Below are 12513 nucleotides of genomic sequence, written 5' to 3'. Positions count from 1 at the left end.
AGGTCTGGGAACTTCCACATGCTGTGGGTGTGGCCATTAAAAAAAAAATTGTCCTAATTCCTTTTGGAGAACATAGACCCCACTATGTGGATGCACATAGGTTTTTAGCCAACTCCCTATTCGTTGTCTATTATTTAATGGTCATATTGCTTATCACTATGATATAATGGGCAGAAGTAACAGAAATTGCATATTTGAGGTCCCGAGTCGGTAACCAGAATCTCCAGCAGTAGAGGAGAGTGCAGGCAGCTTAAGACACTGGGGAAGTGGTTAGAAGTAAGACAAGTCCAACTGGAAATCTAGGTCTCCCTGATCTCGCCTCTGTGAGCTTCCATTTCCTCAGCTTTAAAAAGCGATAGTGAAGCCAATTATGGTTTATACAGAACAAATGAGGTGATATACACAAGGGGAATAGCACCTCTGGCCTGTAAGATCATAGCTATTATGAATTTTTCTAATTTCCTCAGCAATAAGAAAGAGAATCCTGATGGGTCTCAGCCCTTTATCTTTATTTAATTTTATTTTTTGATGGGTAGGCTTATTAGTCCTTTTTCCTGTCCCTAGCAGCACAGCTCTAGGGAAGAAGAAAGCTAATGAGAGAAATAACTTGCCTTGAGCAATGTTCTCCGAAAACATTGCCTATCAGCCTTTTTGTAATTAAAAAAAAAATCATACAAGTTTTGGAGTTCCCTCGTGGCCTATCAGGTTAAGGATCCGGTGTTATACTGCTGTGTCTTGGGTCGCTGCTGTGGCATGGGTTTGATCCCTGGCCCAAGAACTTTTGCATGCTGTAGGCACAGCCAAAAAAAAAAATTATAAAATTTTTAAAGGTCACTTTCCATTTACAGTTATTACTAAATACTGGCCCTATTCCTTGGCTTGTGCAATACATCCTTGATCCTATTTTATGCCCAGCAGTTTGAATTACCCACTCCCCACTTATATTGCCCCCCCAACTGGTAACCACAAGTTTGTTCTCTACATCTATTGTGGGTCTTTTTTTGTTACATTCACTAGTTTGTTGTATTTCTTAGGTTCTACATCTAAGTGACAATTATGCAGTATTTGTCTTTCTCTTTTGGACTTACTTCGCTTAGCATAATGCCCTCCAAATTCACCCATGTTACTGCAAATGGCAACACTTCTTTCTTTTTTATGGTTGAATAGTATTCCAGTGTGTGTGTATGTGTGTGTGTATACACACACACATATATATCATCTTTATCTCTTCATCTGTTGATGGACAGTTAGGTTGTTTCCATGTCTTGGCAGTTTTAATTAATGCTGCTACGAACATTGAGGTGCATGTATCTTTTCCAGTTAGTTTTTTTTTTTTTTTTTAATATATACCCAGAAATGGAATTGTTGGGTCCATCAACATGTTTAAAGGTGATCTTGTAATCTGAATGTTGCTAGGATTTCAGTAAACTTGAAGACTTGGAAGTGTGACCACAAGATTGAAGCCCCCCAGGAAAGTGGCCAGAGGGTGGCAGTTTGTCTTCTGATGACTCTTCACAGCAAAGCTCCTAACCCTCCCTGATGTTTGAACCTGGCAGCCTCCCACTGCCCCAGAGTAGCCTAGTGTGTCTTGTTCGCCTGCTTTGCTGCCTTAAGGCCATGTCCTAGCAAGATGAACTGGGAGTCTTCATCTAAAGCAGGCCATTAGCGACTCAGAGGCCTCCTGTTCCTTAAATCCTGTCCAGGAATGATTCTTTCTGGGCATTTCCTCCTGGATCCCTAGCCTAAAAAGCTACTGGAAGGAGGAGGAAGGCATTGAGGAGGAACTAATTTTGGAATCCTTCCCCAAGTGGATAAATTTTGAGCAGAGTTTTTTAAGAAAGAGCAGGAATAGGACCCCAGGGAGGAGAAGGCAGGCTTCCTATTAATGATGCTTCTATGCTACTTCAGACAGAAAAAAAGCTTTAAAGTCAGAGCCTGAGTGCCTAATGGCCTTTGGCTGCAGTCTGTCACCTCTCAGAACCTCGTTCCCTCAACTGTAAAATATGGTTGTGAAAATTGTAATCTCTCTAGTCCAAAGCACTATTGTGAAGCTTCAGTGAGATTTACAGTGTCTTGTGTTTGGCAAAGAATAGAAGTTCAGGAAATGTGAATTTCATCTCTACCCTCTCCCTTTTCCAAGCACTTATCCCACCACATCTTAAAAATAAAAGCAGGTTGTTATAGTAAAACTAGTAATAATAAGAACTGAAATCTCTTGAGAGGCACGGGCACACATTTTTAAATGAATTTTATTACATTTATAGTTGTGCAATGATCATCACAACCCAATTTTATAGCATTTCCATCCCAAACCCCCAGCCCATCCCCCTACCCCGCAACCTGTCTCCTTTGGAAACCATAAGTTTTTCAAAGTCTGTGAGTCAGTATCTGTTCTGCAAAGAAGTTCATTGTGTCCTTTTTTAGATTCCACATGTAAGTGATAGCATATGATGCTGGTGTCTCCCTGTCTGACTGACTTCACTTAGCATGATAATTTCTAGGTCCATCCATGTTGCTACAAATGCCATTATTTCTTTCCTTTTAATGACTGAGTAATATTCCATTGTGTATATGTGCCACATCTTCTTTATCCATTCCTCTGTCGATGGACATTTAGGTTGTTTTCATGTCTTGGCTACTGCATAGAGCTTCGCAATGAACATAGGAGTGCATGTATCTTTTTGAGTCAGGGTTTTCTCTGGATAGATGCCCAGGAGTGGGATTGCTCAATCAAATGGTAATTCTATTTCAGTTTCCCGAGGGACCTCCATACTGTTTTCCACAGTGGTTGCACCCATTTACATTCCCACCAACAGTCTAATAGGGTTCCCTTTTCTCCACACCCTCTCCAGCATTTATTGTTTGTAGACTTTTTGATGATGGCCATTCTGGCTGGTGTAAGGTGGTACCTCATAGTGGTTTTTGATTTGCATTTCTCTACTAATGAGTGATGTTGAACATCTTTTCATGTGTTTTTGGCCATCTGTATGTCTTCTTTGGAGAACTGTCTGTTTAGGTCTTCTACCCATTTTTTGATAGGGTTGTTCATTTTTTTGGTATTGAGCTGCAGGAGGTGTTTATAAATTTGGGTGATTAATCCCTTGTCAGTCAATTTATTTGCAAATATTTTCTCCCATTCTGTTGGTTATCTTTTTGTTTTGTTTGGATTTCCTTTACTGTGCAGAAACTTTTAAGTTTAATTAAGTCCCATTTGTTTATTTTTGTTTTTATTGTCATTACTCTAGAAGGTGGGTCTGAGAAGATACTGCTATGGTTTATGTCAGAGAGTGTTTGGCCTATGTTTTCCTCTAAGAGTTTTATAGTATCTGGTCTTATATTTATGTCTTTAATCCATTTTTAGTTTTTTTTTTTTGTATGGTGGTAGGAAGCATTCTAATTTCATTCTTTACCTGTGGCTGTCCCAGTTTTCCCAGCAACACTTATTTAAAGGGCTGTCTTTTCTCTATTACATATTGTTGCCTCCTTTGTCATAGATTAGTTGGCTGTAGGTGCGTGGATTTAATTCTGGGCTTTCTATCCTGGAGGCACAGGCATACATGAGCTTAAACTCTTGCAATAAATTTTATTGTGGGTAACATTAGCTTTATTGTATGCATAAAGAAGCAGAGGCCCCGAGAGAAGAAATAGCTTGTCCATGGTCATGTCCAGGGCTTTAGCTACCCTGTAAGTCCCCTTTGGCATGAGTTAGGAAAATGTTCTCTGCTCGGATTCAGTCCCGGGGCACAAGCATGGTGAGCAGAGTTGAGGCAGGATTCAGTTCCCACTCATCCCCGTGCCTTGTTGCTGCTGTGCCATACACAACTTGTATGGCTGTCCACAGAAGCCCTGGTTGAATGCATAGTTTTAAGATGAAATTCACACCCACATCTGACTAATGCTTCAGACCACATCCTTTCCAGTGCTACCTGGGAGATGTCTCTTCTTAAAAGATCCTGCCTCATCTGATATCTCTTCCCTCTGCCTTATCTCCAATCTCTCCCCTTTCCTTATAGTTCTTCCTTCCTAGATGACACACTCTACCAAATCTCTACACCTGAGTACCGCTAGCATTGAAACAAGTCGTTATTCATAATTTCACACCACCAATGCCTTGCTCCAAACTGGCACTGATACGCCTTCTAAGTAAATGCTTGTTCAGAATCCTTGTGGTCATTACATTAGGCTTCCCTCTGCCAGAGCTAAGCCTTTACCATCCTCCCTGCTGCCCTCAGCACTGAGCAAGTTGCTTTGCCCACAGCGATAGCTCTTCAGCCTGAAAGCAGGGCAGATTTCCGCCCCCCCATAGCAATAATACTAAATTGGCACTAGAGGGCAGCAGAGGATAACACATGGCCTTTTGTTCAGTTTCCCCTAACTGGCCACAACCCACCTGTCTCAGGAGGCAGGTGTAAATGATAGGCTTCAGTGCTGGCTGCTTCAAGAACAGCAAAAGAGAGACAAGTCAGGGGATGGTGGGGGCTGAGCATGCCTCAGTCTGCAGGAAGACCCACTTCAGGGCCACTGAGCTGCACTGGGATTCTGCACTCTGCCCTTTACTTAACTTCAGGGCAAATAATATAGCAGAACCGCATGGGTATTTTTGTACTTAAAAAATATGTATCAAAATAATTCTAATTCGGGAAAAAAAAAGACTCAGCTACCACTGGGCAATTGGGTGTTATTCAGGGGTCCCTCTCCCCTTCCCCCAGAAAATATGACCTTCCTTGGATAGTTACTTGCTTTCTCTTCAAACAAGTACCTCTTGTGGGTTATACTCTGTCGCTCTGAGCCTCAGTTCCCTCATCTGTAAAAGAGGGCAACAGTTTCTATTTTGCAGTTGATAGCAAGGACTATATGCAATTGTAGGCACTGCATCTCTCATTTGATGCTCTGAGCAATTCTTAGTTTCCTCAAATTAGTTTACAGATGAGGAAACTAATGTTGGAGACATGAGGTGACTTGCCCAGAGTTTAGAATCAGGCAGTCTGACTTAATGGCTTTGCACTTAAGCTTCCAATTCTACCTTTGTCTACTGTGTTCCACCAGGTAGGAAGCAGGTCATTTAAGGAGAATCCTGACAGTGTGATTGAGGCACTAGCAGGTTACAAGGGAAACTTTATAGATTCAGACATGCACAAGAATGAATGATGCTGAGTTGAAGGCCAAGCTCTGATGCAAATGACCTCTGATAATGCTCTTGACACCCTGGACTTTGTACCTTCTTAATTGGGTTTTTGTTTCTTATTTGTCTTCCAAATAATCCAAGATTTATAGGTATTAAGATTACTGACATTTTACAGATGAAAACATAGAGCCTTGGGGAGATTAAATGACTTGTCCAAGATCACCCAGCTGGAAATGGAAGAGCGGGAATTTAAGCCCAAGCAAATCTATAGCTGTGTGCTATTGCTGCCCTTCTGTAGTTGGGAGTATTACTTATATAGTTAGGGAAGAAGCTGGAAATTAGGTTAGAACAGGAGATTATTTGTCCTCAGATTTGGCAGTCTCGTTGACCTGTCTTATTTTTGAATCTCCATTGTTTCCCTTCCCATCCCTCAAACATGGTCACAGCACACGCACTCACACTCGCTCATGCAAACAGACGTACTCAGACATATATACCTTAATCCAGAAACCACTCAAGAATACCCTACCGTTCCTGAGGTCAGAGTTCATCTACCTGAACTGCAGTTAGTTGATTAATTTTAGCATGACCACCAAGTAGGAGGCAGGCTTGATACTGCAGAAAGGGTATCCAAAAAGCATGAAGTAGATTGCTCTGGTCTGGGTCTTATGCTTAGGATGAGAATTGCAGTTTTTAGATGGGAAGTGGGTCTAGGTTCAACAGAGCTGTCCCATAATGGAACTGGAAGCCTAAAAAGGTAGTGAGTTCCGCGTTAGTAGAAGTATCTAAAAGGCAGTTGGAGGGTCTTTTGGTGGTGAGTGAAACATTAGATGGAATTTCTGACCAGTTGATGTTAAAAATGCCTTTTACCCCATGATATCCCTTAGCCCATTGAAAGGGGTGGGGAAGCCAAGGGTTATTGTCTGGAGGTGACAGAAACGATGGTTTGCAGCAGGAATGTCTTGAGCAGAGTGAGAACTACTGTTGAAACATTTTCGGGGAGAAATACAGACAACCAAAAGAGCAGTGGAGCCAGGTACAAAAAGCTATACTAGTTATTAGCTGTGTGGTCTTGGGCAAATTCCTTTACCTCTCTGACTTATTATTTGTCCATTAATAAAGTAAGGTTAAGACTATCTGCCTTTGGAGTTCCATTGTGGTTCAGTGGTTACAAACCCAGCTAGCATCCATGAGGACACAGGTTTGATCCCTGGCCCTGCTCAGTGGGTTAAGGATCCGGCATTGCCATGTGCTGTGGTGTAGGTCGCAGATGTGGCTTGATCTTGTGTTCCTGTGGCTGTGCTGTAGGCTGACAGCTGCAGCTCCAATTTGACCCTTAGGCTGGGAACAACTTCCATATGTCACAGGTGTGGCCCTAAAAAGTAAAAAACAAAACAAACAAAAAAAACTATCTGCCTTTGGGGCTATGGTGATAAAATTAAGATAGTAGATTTAAAGTCTCATAAGTGTTAAAGGAATAGAAGGGATTAAAGGGGAAAAGGGTCAGATTACACATTCAGATATTTACCTGTGGACTGTCTCTACTACGTCAGACATTAAACTCTGTGCTGGGGATGCAAATAGTCATGAAAACCGGCCATCGTCTTTACTCTTATGAAGCCCACCGTTTAGCTGGGGAGACAGATATTAATTTAACTAAAATTTAAAATGGGATAAGCACCATAATGATGATGATGTAAATGGCTCAGTTGATAGTGTAAACTGAGAATGATCAAAATACAGTTTATGAATATAAACTATATGTTTAAAGTGTAATGTGGCTCCCATGTTCCTTTTAACATATGCACTGGGACAATCTTCCTAGATTTGCTCCTAGATGCAAATCTTAGCAAGCCAGATCTAATCTAATATCACTTTTATGGACCAGACAGTGTTGGAGACATTTTAAGTTGATAGCACAGTTTCATATCAGGAATTAGGATGTCTAGTCCAAGATTTTAATCAAATCTCTAAACTGGACAAGTCCGATCTTCTTGCCCTCCCCAATGGAGGCGTTAGGAGGTGCGGGCAAGATTGGCCTGTGTTCTATTTCTCTACCTGGCTTTTCATTTTCTCCCTCCACTGTCACAGCAGAGGGAGGAGTGGTAAGGATTAAGAAGGGCATCCTTACCTGGCACCCTTGCATCTGCCCTGTGTGGTCTCTTGGGGGCTTTTTCAGGGGTGCTTCATCACCCCCATGGCTAGGGGCCTCTCCCAAGACCCAGCACGATGCAGTGTCTCTTTGGCTGTCTGTTTCTGATCCCCTTAACCTTCTGTTTTTCTGGCTGCCCATAGACAGCCCCTCACTGTAGAAACCCCTCTACCTCTGTTATAGTTCCTTCTGGGAAGGACTCAAAACAGATCCCAGCCAGCTCTTTCTCTTAAGTGACCTTCATCTGGTCCAGGGGAAGTGCTCAAGCATTGTTCACACTGGCAACCTCTGGGATTTGGGGCTAATCCCTACGCAGCCCCTTCTGTTCTGCTGCCACGGGCCACTAAATCTTTTGCAGGTGGAGTAAGACCCTAACCCGCTATCTCCCCTGTTGCCGAGAACCCGTAGCAATTTCTCCAAGAGGTTCTCTTGAGGCCTTTTTTCACAAAACTTGGGATGAGAAGGAAGTGTTCTATGCATGTCTTACCTGGGGTGTTGGGGACTCTAACCCATTAGGTAATTGCTGTCTCCAAAGCAAATCCCCCCTAAATCCTTCCTGTCTGCTCTCTGACCTCATTTTACTTCCTTGTACTGGCTGAGGTTTCTAGAGTTAGGAAACTAGTTGGGAGTCATCTCCTTTGTAAATTCTACAGAGAGGGGCCTGGCTTTGGAATGTCACTGGTAGTCTGTAATGGTGTCTTGATAGAAATTTCAGGTGTTTGGGGGGCTTTTTTGTCTTTATTATTATTATTATTATTATTTTAGGGCTGCACCTGTGGCATATGGAAGTTTCCAGGTTAAGGGGCAAATCAGAGCTGTAGCTGCTGGCCTATACCATGGCCACAGCAATGCAGGATCTGAGGGGCTGGGTCTGCAACCTACACCACAGCTCATGGCAAAGCTGGATCCTTAACCCACTAAGTGATGCCAGGGATGGAACCCTCATGCTCATGGATACTAGTCAGGTTCGTTACGACAGAAACTCCTAATATCTTGTTACAGCAATAGCACAGCGATAATTAAAACCACCACAGCAATCACAACAATAACAACTATTATCAATTGAGTGCTTCCCTTTTGCCAGGCACTTATTTAATGCCCACAAGGACCCTTTCTGGTTGGTACTCTTATTTATAAAGGGCACACTGAGCAAGCTGGGTTTTGACTGTTAGGCTGAGAAGTTCAGATTGCACAGCACAGGAGCACAGTCCTTGCCTATGGCATTTCAGCTTTCCCTTTGTTAAGGATATTTGTGTGGGTCCTTGAGTCAGGCTTCAGAGCAATTGCTTTCCTCCAACAGGAGACAGTAACTCCGCCTAAGAAATGATCCCATTTCAGCAATTCCTGGGAGGCCATTGCTGTAATAAAGGCCATTCTTTATGATATAAAAGTCTCACCCTCTTTCCCCCACCCTTAACGTTTCTAATTTGAGCCCCTCTGGTCCCTGTGGAGCTTTTAAATGCTTCAAGTGCAAACCTATTGCCAAAGCAAGCCTGTCTGACTCCGGAGGCAGCGCCCTGTGCTGTTGCCGAATATTGAACAAACATTCACGCAGCTTTGGCTCTCCCAGAAGCCCTTAGTCTGATGCCTTTGTTTTGTTTTCTGGATGAGGGCAAGCGGTGCCATCACCTCCTGCCGAAAAGCCCTGGCTGCCCTCCCAACAAGGAGTTGTCACTTCAACTGAGGCTTTTTTTTTTTTTTTTTTTTTTTCTTCTGGTGGCAACAAAATAATACCCAGCAGGAATTTGGGAGGAGAAAAAAGAGAGTTCAGTTGGCAGGTTCTCAAATGAATGGGTTGTAGTGTCATTGGAACTGAATTGGGCTTGAAACCAGACATGATCCTATTTTGGAAGCATTGTTCAGAGGGATGGGAAATGTGAACAGAGGATAAGTCTCTTCAAAAATGCTCTTTATCCTTGGCCTGTTAAAGACAGCCTGTTTTAACTGAACTCTCCCATCCTCTCAATGGCAAGGGCCTGTGTGAAAACCTAGAGGAGGTCAGAACAACTGGCAAATTGATCAGCTATTCATCTGGTCACCTTTCAATCGAGACGGCTAATTCCACTTTGGGAAGAGCTTGCCACTTGATTGCAAGCCATCACCTAATTGTCAGTCCTGAAATTCACACATCTTGGCCCTTAGACCCATCAGTGCTTTGATAAGATAGCACAGTGACCAGGGTATATAAATATATGTGCACATAGATTATTAAAGTATCACTGGAAGCCTGCTGTGCTCCAGGTCACATGGAAAGTGAATGTGGGAATCAGCAAAGTGAACAACTGTCTTTGCCCTCCTGGATCTCACAGTCTGGAGACATTGGCAGGTGTTAGATAGAACAGGATGCTGTGAGGATCTTGAGTATGAACCCCTAAGAGAGGTTGGTGGCAGAGGAGTGCAGGGAAGGCCTTTCCGAGGAACTGGCTGTTGAACTAAGATCAGAAGGCTGAGTGGGAGTTAGAGCCAGGAGAAGGCGGGGGCAGAGGGTGGGATGGGGAAAGCATTCTGTGCAGAGAGAAGCATGTGCACCAAGACAGGGAGAGAAAGGCACAGGGTGTATGCAAGACGCCGAAAGGCCAGCACAGCTAGAACAGAGAGATAAGGAGGAACAGGATGGGAGATCGGACTGGAGAGGCAGGCAGGTTGTCTGGATCCCATATTCCCTGTGTGCCATGTTAAGGATTTTGGTCTTCACCCTAAGAACAGTGAAATGCCATGGAAGTGTCTTAAGCAGGAGAATACAGAGTTTGGCTTTTGAAAAGATGACTTGAGCCACAAAGTGAGGTTGGATCAGAAGCAATTAGCTTTCGTAATTGTAATGTCTACAAAGGCGTAATTAATGGAATGGCTAATGGTCTTCTCTGTTGTAACTCTCATCCAGATCATAACTTAGGCACGACAGAATCTTTACAAAAAGGATCGTTGTTAATAAATGCGCATGGGATTTTAGAGGTAAATCCCTTTTTCCACTTAGGTCTCAGGTTCCTGACTTAATGAGCGGTGGGGTTGGACTCAAGTGCCCTCCTTTTGCAAAATGAGCCTTTAAATCCAGCTTGAAATCTGTCGTGCTCCTGGAATGAAGTTTCAGCCTGGACTGTGGGCTTTTAACCCCACTTGTTGAACTGATAGATTGAAAAAAAAAAGAAAAAAGAGAGAGAGATTTATTGGACAAAAGCAAATGAGCAAAGATCAATAGTTTACGTTGTTGTTAAATAGATCCTTAACCCAATGGCTATGAATGTATGTTTGTTTGATCGAGGAAATTCTTCCTCCCAGCACTATGCTGTATCTTTTTCCCAATTAAATTTGGACAAGATGCTAAGAGGGGCAGGGCATCTATGTTCTAAAACATGAGATAACAGTAGTTTAAGTGATGAATTGGTTAACAGAAGGCTGGAGTCATGTGCTGAAAGGATCGCTAATTCATCATGTGACCTCGGAAAGTCATTTTCCTTCTGTGGGATGCAATTTCCTCTCGTTTAAAATGAGAAGATTATACCAGATAGCTTTTTGAAAGGTATGCTTTTTCAGTAGTTTTCAAAGGCTATTTTATGGAGAAAAGATGCTTCACTATTTTTTTCTCCCTGGAGGTTCATAATCCACGTGCGTTGATGATCTGTTGATTGTAAGGTTTTAACTTTTACTAACCCATCATACTGCCACGTTCCTGTGTAACCTGTCTCTTGAGACTCAGTTTCCCCATCTATAACTTAGGGCAAGAGCAGCAGTTTCAAAACATTTCCTGCAAAGGGTCAGATATGAATACTTCAGGCTTTGTGGGCCGTAGAGTCTTTGTGCAACTACCCAGTTCTGCCATTGTAGCCATATACAGTGTATAAATAAATGAGGGTGGCTGCGTTCCAATAAAACTTTATTTATAAAAACAGGCAGAGGGCTGGATTTAACCTATGAACAATAGATTACTGAATGCTGGGTCAGAGCATGGGCTGACTGCTCCTTAATGTCCCCGTGGCTCTGACTCCCCTGCTCTTCTCTCCTGAAGAGTTATTCTCTTCCAAATTGGCAGTCACTCTTCTCTAAAACGATCCCTCTGGCCTGCACTTGTAAAGGTCATGGTCGTCGTCTTCTGACATGTCTGTATATATGACTGTCTCCATCCCTCCAGCTGCCGAGATGCCTCCTTCCCAGCTTTGTTTTGTTTATCTTAGTAACTACCCTTCTTTAATCCCTCTGAAGGATTGGTTAGCCGGAATTTGCCTGTCTTCTTCCCCCAGAGCCTTTGATCTGATGCTCATAAGCATTTGCTGACAGCCAGACAGAAAAGGTGGAGCCCAGATCCCAAGCCTGAGGGCCCAGAGAGTAATGGATGAAGACTGCATTTATTTGTATTTCTAATTGGCAAACCCATTTCCAGGTCAGCTGCATGTCACTGCAAGCTGAGGGCAAAAGCAGGAGACAACCTTCTTCTTTCTCCCAGGCCTCAATGCCTAGGGCCCCTGTTACCACTGAGGCAAGAGCTTGCCCTGACTTTACCAGACTTGGATGAAGCTGTCATCTGGACCAAGCTTTGTCCCTTGGTACAGGGCTACCTGTCTTATTACCCAGACTGCACATTGCACAACTTCGAGGACACCATTCATATCATCTGTGATGTAAATGGAACCCTCTGAGTTGTACAAATCCCTTTGCTTCTTCAAGCTTTGAGCCCTTTGTTCTTATGAGATCTGATCTGGAAGGCCAGTCTATAAAAGAGATACAAGTGGAACGGCTTTGTTTAAAGCTGAGATGCAAGTTTAGAGTCTTGTTTGCTCAGTTTATCTCTTGCCTTCTTCAACCAGCTGCTGAGATGGCTTTGGGGATCTCTAGAATTACTCGGAAGAACTTTGGGCCCTCTAGACTAGGTTGTGAGTGTTGTTCTAACCATTCACAGTTATATAATGTCTCCCTTCGATTAAGTCTCAGGTGTAACCTCAGCACCATGCTAGGCACTGAAGGCTGAGGGACAGGAGTAGGAGACCTGTCCCCTGGTCTCCATGAACTGATTATGTGGCTGGAGAGGTCAACAGAAAATGGGATGACAAAAACGAGCATTTCTTATAAGCAAAAATGCTTATCAAGAGAAAAAGGGCTGGGGTAAGGAGGAAGGACTTCCTGAAGGTCACCTTGGATAGGAGCAGTGAATGGGTGGCAAAGATGTGAAGAGGCAGAAGGGGAGAGTAGGGCAGAGTGAGCAAAGGCACAAGGGGTGGGAAACACCAGAGGCATGGATGAAAAG

General features: G+C 43.2%; 1 protein-coding gene across 9 annotated transcripts in view; it reads left to right on the top strand.

The window, feature by feature from the left end:
- The window catches only part of ASTN2 (astrotactin 2), a 915211-nt gene that overhangs the window by 697101 nt on the left and 205597 nt on the right, over positions 1–12513 (top strand). The gene's annotated exons all lie outside the window — the stretch shown is intronic.

Source organism: Sus scrofa, chromosome 1 (assembly GCF_000003025.6).
Source record: "Sus scrofa isolate TJ Tabasco breed Duroc chromosome 1, Sscrofa11.1, whole genome shotgun sequence".
Taxonomy (NCBI): domain Eukaryota; kingdom Metazoa; phylum Chordata; class Mammalia; order Artiodactyla; family Suidae; genus Sus; species Sus scrofa.
This window is presented reverse-complemented; position numbering and strand designations above follow the sequence as displayed.